We start from the raw sequence: 13715 nt of genomic DNA, 5'->3' as shown, positions 1-13715 counted from the left end.
CCCCCTTTCCAACCTTGTAGTAGCTTGGTGCTCTACGCCGACAGGTCCCAGTCCCCAGGTAGGCTGAAGTCGTCGCTGGTATGCTAGGTCGCGATGTCGTGGTCAAGGCCAGGAGGTGAGCGGTCTGAGGTCCAGTAAGAGCTCCTGAGGTGCATGCTCAAGAGGTCCCCTTTAGCGCGCAAGCAACTACCTAGGATGGGAAAGGAAGGCGGCATCGCCGTAGCAAGGTTGCAAGAGACGGGAATCCTATGCTGCAACGCTTGGCTGACCCGTGTGCGAAACTTATCTTAGCGGTCCAGAGTCTATTCCTTGTGTTGTGTCAGGCTCGTGTGTCAATGGCCATAGTGTAGCCGGGTTAGGTTCTTGCAAGCTTTCCCTTCTTTACCACGCTCTTCCATGTGCTCTACATCCTCGGGTCCCGGCCCTCGAGCGAGCTCAGCCACCGCTAGTATGCCAAGTTGCTATGCCATGGTCAAGGCCAGGGGGTGAGGGCTGGAGAGCCAGTAAGGGCTCCTGAGGCGCGATGCTTAGGTGCCCCCCTTTAACGCGCAAGCGAATTGCATGGGAAAAAAGGAGCCTACGTTACCACCCACTGTCATCCTCGGGAGGTTCCTGCAGGTTAGTCAGAGAGAGAGCATAGCCCATGGTCACGCTGTTAGCCAGTCGCTGATTGCTCCACAAGAAGACGAAGGCACTAAGGACCTGATGAGGTGACGTGTGCGGAGCGGGCCGCAAGTCAGAGCTCGATCTCTCAGATTTATCAGCGTTGCAGGGACGGACCCGAGCACAAGCGTCGTGCCAGTATGTGGAGTTTTCGCCATGGGGTAAACAGGAGATTGGTTAGCAGCGCGGGATGCCGCGAGATGTAATCAAATAAATGATAGCCATAAGGGAACCATGCAAGGAGATAAGTGATACGTCCATTTTGCATCATGCTTTTATATTAATATTTATTGCATTATGGGCTGTTATTTCACATTATATCACAATACTTATGGCTATTCTCTCTTATTTTACAAGGTTTACATAAGGAGGGAGAATGCTGGCAGTTGGAATTCTGGGCTGGAAAAGGAGCAAATATTAGAGACCTATTCTGCGAGCAAATATTAGAGACCTATTCTGCACAACTCCAAAAGTCCTGAAACTCCATAGAACACCTTATAATAAATAATGAAAAATCCTCGCCAAAGATGAAGACCAGGGGGCCCACACCCTTCTCACGAGGGTGGGGGGCGCCCCCCCTACCTCGTGGGCCCCCTAGTGGCTCTCCGATGACCATCTTCTCCTATATGAAGTCTTTCATCGAGAAAAAAATAAGAAGCAACCTTTCGGGACGAAACTCCGCCACCACGAGGCGAAACCTTGGTGGATAAAATCTAGAGCTCCGACAGAGCTGTCCTGCCGGGGAAACTTCCCTCCCGGAGGGGGAAATCATCACCATCGTCATCACCAACGCTCCTCTCATCGGGAGAGGGCAATCTCCATCAACATCTTCATCAGCACCATCTCATCTCAAAACCCTAGTTCATCTCTTGTATCCGATTCTTGTCTTCAAGTCCGGGATTGGTGCTAGTAGGTTGCTAGTAGTGTTAATTACTCCTTGTAGTTGATGCTAGTTGGTTTAATTGGTGGAAGATCATATGTTCAGATCCTTTATGCATATTAATACCCCTCTGATTATGAACATGTTTATGCTTTGTGAGTAGTTACGTTTGTTCGTGAGGACAAGGGAGAAGTCTTGCTATTAGTAGTCATGTGAATTTGGTATTCGTTTGATATTTTGATGAGATGTATGTTGTCTACCCTCTAGTGGTGTTATGTGAACGTCGACTACATAACACTTCACCATTATTTGGGCCTAGAGGAAGGCATTGGGAAGTAATAAGTAGATGATGGGTTGCTAGAGTGACAGAAGCTTAAACCCTAGTTTATGTGTTGCTTCGTAAGGGGCTGATTTGGATCCATATGTTTCATGCTATGGTTAGGTTTACCTTAATACTTTTGTTGTAGTTGCGGATGCTTGCAATAGAGGTTAATCATAAGTGGGATGCTTGTTCAAGTAAGAACATCACCCAAGCACCGGTCCACCCACATATCAAATTATCAAAGTACCGAACGCGAATCATATGAACGTGATGAAAACTAGCTTGACGATATTCCCATGTGTCCTCGGGAGTGCTTTTCCTTATATAAGAGTTTGTCCAGGCTTGTACTTTGCTACAAAAAGGATTGGGCCACCTTGCTGCACTTTATTTACTTTTGTTACTTGTTGCTCGTTACAAATTATCTCATCACAAAACTATCTTTTACCACTTATTTCAGTACTTGCAGAGAATACCTTGCTGAAAACTGTTTATCATTTCCTTCTGCTCCTCGTTGGGTTCGACACTCTTACTTATCGGAATGACTACGATAGATCCCCTATACTTGTGGGTCATCAATAAGCTAATCCAAATAGATGTAAAAATGATACATGCCACTGGGACGGACCCGAGCGGCCTGGGGATGATGCAGCCCGAGGGGCGCCCCCAGCAGAGTAAGCTAAAGATGCAGAAAGATACATGTCGCAGGGCCAAGCCCGTACGACTTGGGGATAATGCAGCCCGAGGGGCGCCCCCAACTGAATGAACTGGAAAGAGTCACCTGATAACGCTGCCGGAGTGGTGTTGGAGTAGCTGATGATGCGTGCCGAAGAGTCGCTCCTCACGGGCCACCAGGGCCCTGAGCCTGAGGAGGCTCTGGGGGCTCGGGCGGTTCCTTCAGGACCATTGCCATTTCCACCAGGACTATGTGGCGCCTGGCCTCTTGAGCCGCCAGGATGCTCCCTAGATGGCGCTGGTAGGTGACAGCCGCGTTCGGCAGGCCAAACGGCATGCGAACGTAGCTTTGAGGTGGACCCTCGCACCGGCCAGTGCGCGAAGGCCAGAAGCGCTCCTGAGACGCGGCCCTATTGAGCCCTGGAATATCGACACAGATGCGTAGCCCGCCATCCTTGCCAGGATGGGGAGCTGCGCCGGGTGGTGGGCGACGGTCGCCATGTATGGTCCTTGCTTCCCCAAGCCCCTGGATTGCCTGGGTGATGAACTCCTGAGCACCTGGAGCTCCTCGCCTTGTGCCTTCTTGAGGGAAATGTGCAACGAAGCACGCCTCCACGTGGTGCCTGAGTGCCTGATAGCGACCCAGAGGACGCGGCGAGCGACGTGTCCGGCTGATCCTGCACTCCTTTGTTTTGAACCTGCATGCAAAAGTTTGTGCACGACCCCTCAGGGCGTAAGAGCATTTTGGGGAGGTGGAGCCCCTCATGTAATCAGACTACTGTTTTATTCCTTGAACCATACTTAAAGCGTGCTTTCGTAAGCTCGCGAGCCCCTTGCGGGCATTCGGCTATAACTTACCTTGGCCAAGGAAGGCTTTACACATTATTTGGTTGCTGTGGATGTGTATTTTCTCGAGGGAGTTCTTCGCGTGCTCGCAAGGCTTGGGGCTCCTGAGGAGTCTGCTAGTCCGCCCGAGAGGGCCTCACGAGGAGCGAGCGCTAGTCATGGCAGGGTGTGAGCGCGGTGCGTGTACGCAATGCCCAGCCCCCGCTCGCTAGGTGCTCGGAAGGGGGGAGGTGGTAGACGCAGACCTCAAAGCAAGGCATGAATCTAGAAAACTCACAAAATTAATACGAACGAGAAAAGACGCCCATGCGATTGCCAATGAAAACACGACTTCAAATTCAAATCCAAAGGCTGCAAATTGAGATACGGAAAAAGGAGTTGAAAACAAAAGGCCGCGTACGGCACCTAGCTAGTCTTCTTGTCTTCTCACCAGCGCGGAACCTAGTGCCTTTGCCGGCCGTGAGCTTAGTCATTGGGGGACAGTGTCGACGGCCGGCGCGGAGCATGGTGCTTCCACTAGGACGTGGGCGGGAGCCCCCGAGGACCGAGGGCGGCTCTCTGGAGACTCCGGGGCGTGTACAACCCCACTCATTATTACGTGAGAGTGCCACGGGCGGAGACCTTCACAGGCGCGAGCCTTGCTTCATATCACCAGACGAGGGCCCCACCTTGCGCCACCCTCGACCACCGTTGGGGCGTCTCGAAACCAGGACGAGGCTAAGGGGCAGAGGGGACACCAGCGGCGCCCTCGGCGACCACGGGCCCTCCGCCGGGGGGAGGGCTTGCCGGCGCATCCCCGGCAGAGGACCTACCTCCGAGTGACGCCTTGCCCCACCTGACATGGGGGTGGGCCTTGCTCCGGACCCCTTCCGTGCAGCCCCCAGGGTGCCGCCCCTGGCTGGGGTGGGGCTGCAGCGCCGGGGGCGTCGTCCGCCGACACGGCCTGGTCCACCTGCGATCCACGGTTAGCGTATGCCTGCTCCCAAGTTACCAGCGGTACCCTGCGGTGGTTGCCATCGGCGGGGCGGCAAGGCTCCTGGGTGGCTCGTAGAAGGCCTCGGCTTCCAACATCTCTTCTTCCCAGCCTGGCTCGTTGAACGTGCAGGGGTCGTCCTCTGACGTGTACTCTTGATTCACCATGCAGGGCACATAGGCTTACTAGGCTGCCTCGCCGGAACCTCCGCCAAGGCACCCCGCGCCCCACGCCGCTGTGCCCGGCATGCTTTCCTGGTGGTCGTGGGGTGGCGCTTGATTGGGACCATGAGGAGCAATGCCCGCGCCCACACCGCCTAGGTGAGGCGAGGGCGCAGTCGGGTGTCTGACACTGCCAGTCGTGCCAACGCTGGCGAGCCCTCCTGGTGCACCTCGGAGCACGCGGGAGCAACGAGGACCGTTGTGTGACCTGGCCACAACTTGAGATGTGAGTAGGGAGCAGAAAGGCGGTGTACCCCTGGTCACAGCATCCAATAGCTCGGCGACGCGTTCCAGCAGCGCGTCACGACCGCTCTCCATCAGCCATCACCGCAGCAGCTCCCGCGCCACCATGAGCGCGGCTCGCATGTTTGCATGTTCCCGTCGGGTGTGTGGCACCGTTGCTGCTACGTAGCTTGCGGATCTTGCGGCGGCCTGCGCGCGCCGCTGCGTGAGGGTGGCGGAAGCCAATCCGCATTGTAGCGTCCGCGGGCATTGGGCGGCGCGCGGGCCACCTGGAGTGCAGAGCTGAGGTCTTCTGGAACGGATGGGGGTGCCCGAGCTGGCCGGGCCGCCTAGCAGTCAGCCTGGGCCCTCGGATCGTCAGACATCGGAGATGCGGGGCGACGGTGGATCGATCAATGGGGAAGAAGACCTCGGTGCACCTCTACCTGGCGCGCCAAATGTCGGATTTCGGGTTCCGGGAAAACCCTTAAGGTTCGAACTCTAGGATGTGCACAAAGATCTCTCCCTCCCCCTAGCTCACTCTCTCACCATGATCTCAAGCCTCAGCTCGTCGAACTCGAAGAACAAGGGACACAAGAGTTTATACTGGTTCAGGCCGCCGATGTGGTGTAACACCCTACTCCAGTGTCGTGTGGTGGATTGCCTTGTAGGCTAAGGATGAACAAGTACAAGGGAAGAACTACCTCCCGAGGAGAGGTGTTCTTGAGCTCGGTGAGCTTGTGTGGTTGAGGATGATCGGAATGATCTGTCCAAGCCCCTCCCCCATGGTGATGGCTAGTCCTATTTATAGAGGCCCTGGTCCTCTTCCCAAAATTAGGCGGGAAGGGATCTCACAACGGCCAATTTGAAGGGGGACAACTACTACAAGCTATCCTCACAAAAGGTGGTCCTCGCCTACCAAAGGCTCTCATGGTGACGCCGTCGTGGGCTCCGCGATGACCTCAGTCCTACCGTCCTGCTGGTCTTGGTCTCGTTGCACCGATATGGAAACCTTTGCCTGATGCCTCGGGACTCCTCGCCTGCGCCTGCTCCTTTAGCACCAAAGAGGCAATTGGTGCTCTGCGCCCGCTGGCGCCCGCCTGGCACCCGCCTGGCCTTGGTCATCATGGCTCACGTCACAGGAACCTCACGAGGTTCCCCTCACCTTGATCTCTCCGCTCCTCGCGAGCCAGTCTAGTGAGGTTGCCCCTGAGGAAGTATTGTGTCGTCCGCCTCGCGAGGCTTGGCCCCTCGCGAGGGTCTTGAGTGTTTGCTTGTGAAGATGGGCCGTACTAGGCAGCTAGAGGAGCCACGTCATGGGCCGCAGGCAGGAAAGTCTGGGGACCCCCATTCCTAGAACGCCGACAGCATTATCACCATCGTCACTGGCATGACACAATGATCTTCATCATCATGATGTCCATCATCGTTTCTTCATGAAGTTGTCTCGCCAACTATTACTTCCACTACTATGGCTAACAGTTAGCAATAAAGTAAAGTAATTACATGGTGCTTTCATTGACACGCAAGTCATACCATAAATTAAAACAACTCCTATGGCTCCTGCCAGTTGTCATACTCATCGACATGCAAGTGGTGATTCCTATTACAAGAACATGATCAATCTCATACATCACATATATGATTCGTCACATCCTTTTGGCCATATCACATCACATAGCATACCCTGCAAAAACAAGTTAGACGTCCTCTAATTGTTGTTGCATGTTTTACGTGGCTGCTATGGGTTTCTAGCAAGAACGTTTCTTACCTATGCAAACGCCACAACGGCGATATGCCAATTGATATTTATCCTTCATAAGGACCCTCTTCATCGAATCTGATCCGACTAATGTGGGAGAGACAGACACCCGCTAGCCACCTTATGCATCAAGTGCATGTTAGTCGGTGAAACCAGTCTCAGGTAAGCGTACGTGTAAGGTTGGTCCGGGCCGCTTCATCCCACAACACCGCCGAATAAAGATAAAACTAGTAACGGTAAGCAAATTGAAAAAATCATCGCCCACAACTACTTTGTGTTCTACTCGTGCATAGAGTCTACACATAGACCTAGCTCTGAAGCCACTGTTGGGGAACGTAGTAATAATTCAAAAATTCCCTACGTGTCACCAAGATCAATCTAGGAGATACTAGCAACGAGAGATAGGGAGTGCATCTTCATACCCTTGAAGATTGCTAAGCGGAAGCGTTACAAGAACGCAGTTGATGGAGTCGTACTCGCGGCGATTCAAATCGCGGAAGATCCGATCCAAGCGCCGAATGGACGGCGCCTCCACGTTCAACACATGTACAGCCTGGGGACGTCTCCTCCTTCTTGATCCAGCAAGGGGAGAGGAGAAGTTGAGGGAGAGCTCCGGCAGCACGACGGCGTGGTGGTGGAGCTAGCGGTTCTCCGGTAGGGCTTCGCCAAGCATTACGAAGGAGGAGGAGGTGTTGGAGGAGGGAGGGCCTGTTCCAGGGAAGGGGTGCGGCTGCCCTCTCTCTCGCTCACTATATATAGAGGGAAGGGGGAGGAGGAGGCGCCCTAGGTTTTCCCTAGGGGGCGGCGGCCAAGGCAGATTGGATCTCCCTAGGGAAATCCTAGGGAGACTTGCCCCCCAAGACAAGCCAGGTGAAGGCTTGCCTCCCAAGCCAGGTGGAGGCGTCCCACCTCTCCAAGTTACGTGAGATGGGGTGGGAGGGGCGCATAGCCCCTTAGTGGGCTGATGTGCTTCCTCCCCTTGGCCCATAAGGCCCCCCAACGCTTGTCGGGGCCTCCGAAACCCCTTTCGGTCATGCTGGTCATCACCTGGTACCCTAGAACAATTTCAGACTCCAATACTCTTCGTCCAATATGTTGATCTTCACCTCCCTACCATTCCGGAGTTCCTTGTCATGTCTGGGATCTCATCCGGGACACCGAACAACCTTCGGTAACCACATACTATTCCCTTTACAACTCTAGCGTCACCGAACCTTAAGTGTGTAGACCCTACGGGTTCGGGAACCATGCAGACATGACCGAGATACCTCTCCGGCCAATAACCAATAGCAGGAACTGGATACCCATATTGGCTCCCACTTGTTCCACGATGATCTCATCGGATGAACCACGAGGTCGAGGATTCAATCAATCCCGTATACAATTCCCTTTGTCAATCGGTATGTTACTTGCCCAAGATTCGATCGTCGGTATCCCCATACCTCGTTCAATCTCGTTACCAACAAGTCTCTTTATTACTCGTTGCGTAACGCATGATCCCATGGCTAACTCCTTAGTCACATTGAGCTCATTATGATGATGCATTACCGAGTGGGCCCAGAGATACCTCTCCGTCATACGTAGTGACAAATCCCAGTCTCGATTCGTGCCAACCCAACATACACTTTCGGAGATACTTGTTCTGTACCTTTATAGCCACCCAGTTAAGTTGTGACATTTGGCACACCCAAAGAATTCCTACAGTATCCGGGAGTTGCATAATCTCATGGTCTAAGGAAATGATACTTGACATTAGAAAAGCTCTAGCAAAACGAACTACACGATCTTGTGCTATGCTTAGGATTGGGTCTTGCCCGTCACATCATTCTCCTAATGATGTGATCCCATTATCAACGACATCCAATGTCCATGGTCAAGAAACCATGACCATCTATTGATCAACGAGCTAGTCAACTAGAGGCTTACTAGGGACATATTACAATCTATGTATTCACACATGTATTACAGTTTCCGGTTAATACAATTATAGCATGAATAATAGAAAATTATCATGAACAAGGAAATATAACAATAACCACTTTATTATTGCCTCCAGGGCATATTTCCAACAGAATCTTGATGAGGCGGGCCTCTATAGGTAAGCCTATCCGACGTCCAGCTGTCTCGCAGTGCTAGCCAAGTGAAGAGTCGGCATTTGAGAGGAGCATTGGATTTTTTATACGTCTCCAACGTATCTACTTTTCCTAATGCTTTTCCTCTTGTTTTGGACTCTAATTTGCAGGATTTGAATGAAACTAACCCCGGACTGACGTTGTTTTCAGCAGAACTACCATGGTGTTGTTTTTGTGCAGAAATAAAAGTTCTCGGAATGGAACAAAACTTTGCGATGAATTTTTATATAATATATAAGAATTTCTAGAGCCAAGACCTACCGGAGAGGGGCCCCTGGGTGGGCACAACCCACCAGGGTGCGCCCCCCTCTCCTGGCGCGCCCAGGTGGGTTGTCCCCACCTGGTGGCCCGGCTGACCCTGAAACCAACGCTATAAATTCCTATTTTTGGAGAAAAAACCAGGGAGAAAGAATTATCACGATCCACGAGACGGAGCCGCCGCCAAGCCATGTTCTTCCTCAGGAGGGCAGATCTGGAGTTAGTTTGGGGCTCTAGAGAGGGGGTCTTCGTTCTTTGTCATCACCAACCCTTCTCCATCGCCAATTCCATGATGCTCCCCACCAGGAGTGAGTAATTCCTTCGTAGGCTCGCTGGTCGGTGAGGAGTTGGATGAGATTCATCATGTAATTGAGTTAGTTTTGTTAGGGCTTGATCCCTAGCATCCACTATGTTCTTAGATTGATGTTGCTATGACTTTGCCATGCTTAATGCTTGACACTTTGGGCCCGGGTGCCATGATTTCAGATCTGAACCGTTTATGTTATCATCATTATATCCATGTTCTAGATCCAATCTTGCAAGTTATAGTCACCTACTACGTGTTATGATCGGTAACCCAGAGTGACAATAACCAGGACTTCTTTTGGTGATTACCGTAGTTTGAGGAGTTCATGTATTCAATATGTGTTAATGCTTTGTTCTGGTTCTCTATTAAAAGGAGGCCTTAATATTCCTTAGTTTCCAATATGGAACCCGCTGCCACGAGAGGGTAGGACAAAAGATGTCATGCAAGTTCTTTTAATAAAGCATGTATGACTATTTACGGAATACATGCCTACATTATATCGATGAACTAGAGCTAGTGCTGTGTCGCCCTAGGTTATAACTGTCACATGATGAATATCATCCAACAAGTCACCGATCCAATGTCTACGAACTTTTCCATAGTGTTTTTGCTAAGTTACTACTGCTATCATCATTGTTGCACTTGCTACAAAATTACTGTTATCAGTGTTACTGTTACTATTGCTGCTATCTCTACTATCAAAACTATCAAACTACTTTGCTATTGATCACTTTCCTACAGATAATTAATCTCCAGGTGTGGTTGAATTGACAACTCAGCTGCTAATACCTTCAAATATTCTTTGGCTCCCCTTATGTCGAATCTATAAATTTGGGTTGAATACTTTACCCTCAAAAACTGTTGTGATCCCCTGTACTTGTGGGTTATCAATTTCCACGTGAATTTGGTTGCAGGTGCGACCTCTCTCCAACAGAACTTGGTGGCATATACTGAACTGGCAGAATACTCATCGTCCTAACATGGTCTCTCTGATCCTAGTGACTGGAACTGAGGGAGTCCTGGATTAGGGGGTCTCCGGATAGCCGGACTATATCCTTTGGCTGGACTATTGGACTATGAAGATACAAGATTGAAGACTTCGTCTCGTGTCCGGATGGGACTCTACTTGGCGTGGAAGGTAAGCTAGGCAATACGGATATGTATATCTCCTCCTTTGTAACCGACCTTGTGTAACCCTAGCCCCCTCTAGTGTCTATATAAACCGGAGGGTTTTAGTCCGTAGGACAACATACAATCATACCGTAGGCTAGCTTCTAGGGTTTAGCCTCTTTGATCTCATGGTAGATCAACTCTTGTAATACTCATATCATCAAGAACAATCAAGCAGGACGTAGGGTATTACCTCCATCAAGAGGGGCCGAACCTGGGTAAACATCGTGTCCCCTGCCTCCTGTTACCATCCGCCTTAGACGCACGGTTCGGGACCCCCTACCCGAGATCCGCCGGTTTTGACACCGACATTGGTGCTTTCATTGAGAGTTCCACTGTGTCATCACCATCAGGCTTGATGGCTCCTTCGATCATCGCTAGCGATGCGGTCCAGGGTGAGGCTTTCCTCCCCGGACAGATCTTCGTATTCGGCGGCTTCGCACTGCGGGACAATTCGCTTGGCCATATGGAGCAGATCGAGAGCTACGCCCCTGGCCATCAGGTCAGGTTCGGGAACTTAAACTACACGGCCGACATCCGCGGAGACTTTATCTTCGGCGGATTCGAGCCCATGTCGGACACACCGCACAGTCGCGACGAGCATGACGTAACTCTGCCGTCGGACAGTGTTCGGGAGATCGCATCCACAACTACTCCGGCCGTTAATCCGGAGCAAATCATGCCATCCGAGAGGGAGGGATAGACCCCACCATGGAGGCTGCACTCTTAGTGGCTATAGAGCCAGATACTGACTTCACCCCTTCCGAGAGCCGTGTCGCCGAACCACTGGATTTACCTCCGGCCACAGACTCCAAGCCGCCTAAATCCGTGCCCGTCGAATCCGACGGGGCGCCAATCATGGAGTTCACCTCCGCGGATATCTTTCAGCACTCACCTTTCGGAGATGTGCTAAATGCATTAAAGTCTCTCTCCCTGTCAGGAGAACCTTGGCCGAACTATGTCCGGCTAGAATGGGATGTGGACGACGAAGAAATTCGCGGCCCACCCACCACCCACTTAGTAGCCATTGTCGACGACTTAACCGACATGCTCGACTTCGACTCCGAAGACATTGATGGTATGGACGACGATGCAGGAGACGAACAGGAACCACCGCCCACAGGGCGCTGGACCGCCACCTCATCAGATGACGTATACATGGTGGATACACATAGAGAGGGCAATGGCAAAGAGACAGTGGAGGATGCCCCCTCCAAGCAACCCAAGCGCCGACGTCAGCGGCGCCGCTCGAAATCCTGCCATAGCAAAAACAGCGATAACAGCGCAAGAGGAAACAGTCGACTCTAGAAGAAACAATGACTGCACCACCCCGATGGCAGAGCACGATCAAGATGCAAACTACAAACATAGTACGGATCCGACGTCCGAACACGACGCCGCCAAGGATAAGCCTCATCAAACCCCGTCTGGGGAAGAAAACAGTCCGGACGAAGATGCACACATCATCCTGGAAACGCACTTGGAGCAAGAGAACCCCCGCAGAAGGCTTATTGCCACAGCAAGGCGCCTGAAGAAACAGAAGCAAAGGCTTAAGCTCGGACAAGATACGCTCAACAGCAGGTGGAACAAAGTAACTAAGTATGGTGGAAGTTACCACAAAAATATCTATCCAAAGCGCAAGCTATTACCGGAATTCGACGATGAGGCCTTAGAGCCCATACAGCCGAAGAATGATACGGCCAACCGGCCGGATCCACCACCTTGTGAACTCGATAGAGCGGCTAACAAAGTCACGCATAAGTCAACACACGATCTACGTGAGAACTTGCGTCAAAAATCCGGCGCGACCAGATCCATCTATGGATCTAGGAAGCGCGCTACGGTACAAAACCAACACCGAATACTACAACCGTCTGAACACCATGGCACATCCCAATACAGGGGTGCCACACACCCCTTATGTTTCACTGATGAGGTGCTAGATCACGAATTCCCAGAGGGATTCAAACCGGTGAACATAGAGGCGTACGACGGGACCACAGACCCTGGAGTCTGGATAGAGGACTTTATCCTCCATATTCAAATGGCTCGTGGAGACGATCTCCATGCCATTAAATACTTGCCCCTCAAGCTTAAAGGGCCAGCTCGGCATTGGCTGAAAAGCCTCCCCGAAAACTCAATTGGAAGTTGGGAGGAGCTCGGGGACGCTTTTCAGGCCAATTTTCAAGGGACTTATGTCCGACCTCCGGATGTAGACGATTGAAGTCATATAATCCAACAGTCCGGAGAGTCCGCCTGAAAGCTCTGGAACAGGTTCCTCACCTAGAAGAACCAAATCATTGACTGTCCGGACGCCGAAGCCTTAGCAGCTTTTAAACACAGCGTCCGAGAAGAATGACTCACCAGACACCTCGGCCAAGAAAAACCGAGAACAATGGCAGCCCGAACAAGCTTCATGACCCGCTTTTGTGCGGGCGAGGACAGCTGGTTGGCCCGTAGCAGCACCAGCGACCCAAGCACATCCGAAGTCAGGGATGGCAATGGCAAACCACGACGCAACAAAAACAAACGTCGAAATAAAGAAGGTAGCCCAGATAACACGGCGATAAACGCCGGATTCAGGGGCTCCCGACCAGGTCAGCGGAAAAAGCCTTTCAAAGGCAGGAGAGAAGGACATTCTGGCCTAAACAAAATTCTTGACAAACTCTGTCAGATTCACGGCTCCCCAGACAAACCTGCAAATCATACCCACAGAGAATGTTGGGTCTTCAAGAAGGCCGGTAAGCTAAACGCCGAACACAAAGAGGAAGAGACACCAAGCGAAGACAAGGATGAACCTCGCCAGCAAAGCGCCGGAGGATAGAAAAAGTTCCCACCAGAGGTTAAAACAGTAAACGTGATCCATGTGACAAAGAGGAGAAGCAAGCATGCACTCCGAGGCACACGCGCCATAGAGCCCGTCACCCCTAGGTTCAACCCCTGGTTGGCCTGCCCGGTCACTTTTGATTGTATGGATCACGAGACAAATATCCGGCATGAAGGACTGACGGCCTTGGTGTTAGACCCAATAATAAATGGGTACCATTTCACACGAGTCCTCATGGACGGCGGAAGTGATCTAAATCTGATATATCAGGACACAGTCCGCAAAATGGGGATAGACCCAACACAAATAAGCCACAGTAATACTACCTTCAAGGGAGTAATACCCGGCCAAGAGGCTGTTGTACAGGCTCTCTACTACTAGAGGTGGTATTCGGTTCTCCCGATAACTTTTGAAGCGAAAGGTTAACTTTTCACATCGCCCCATTCCGGAGTGGTTATCA

The sequence above is a fragment of the Triticum urartu genome, chromosome 1 (genome assembly GCF_003073215.2).
Source record: "Triticum urartu cultivar G1812 chromosome 1, Tu2.1, whole genome shotgun sequence".
Classification (NCBI taxonomy): Eukaryota; Viridiplantae; Streptophyta; class Magnoliopsida; order Poales; family Poaceae; genus Triticum; species Triticum urartu.
Note: the sequence above shows the minus strand (reverse complement) of the source record.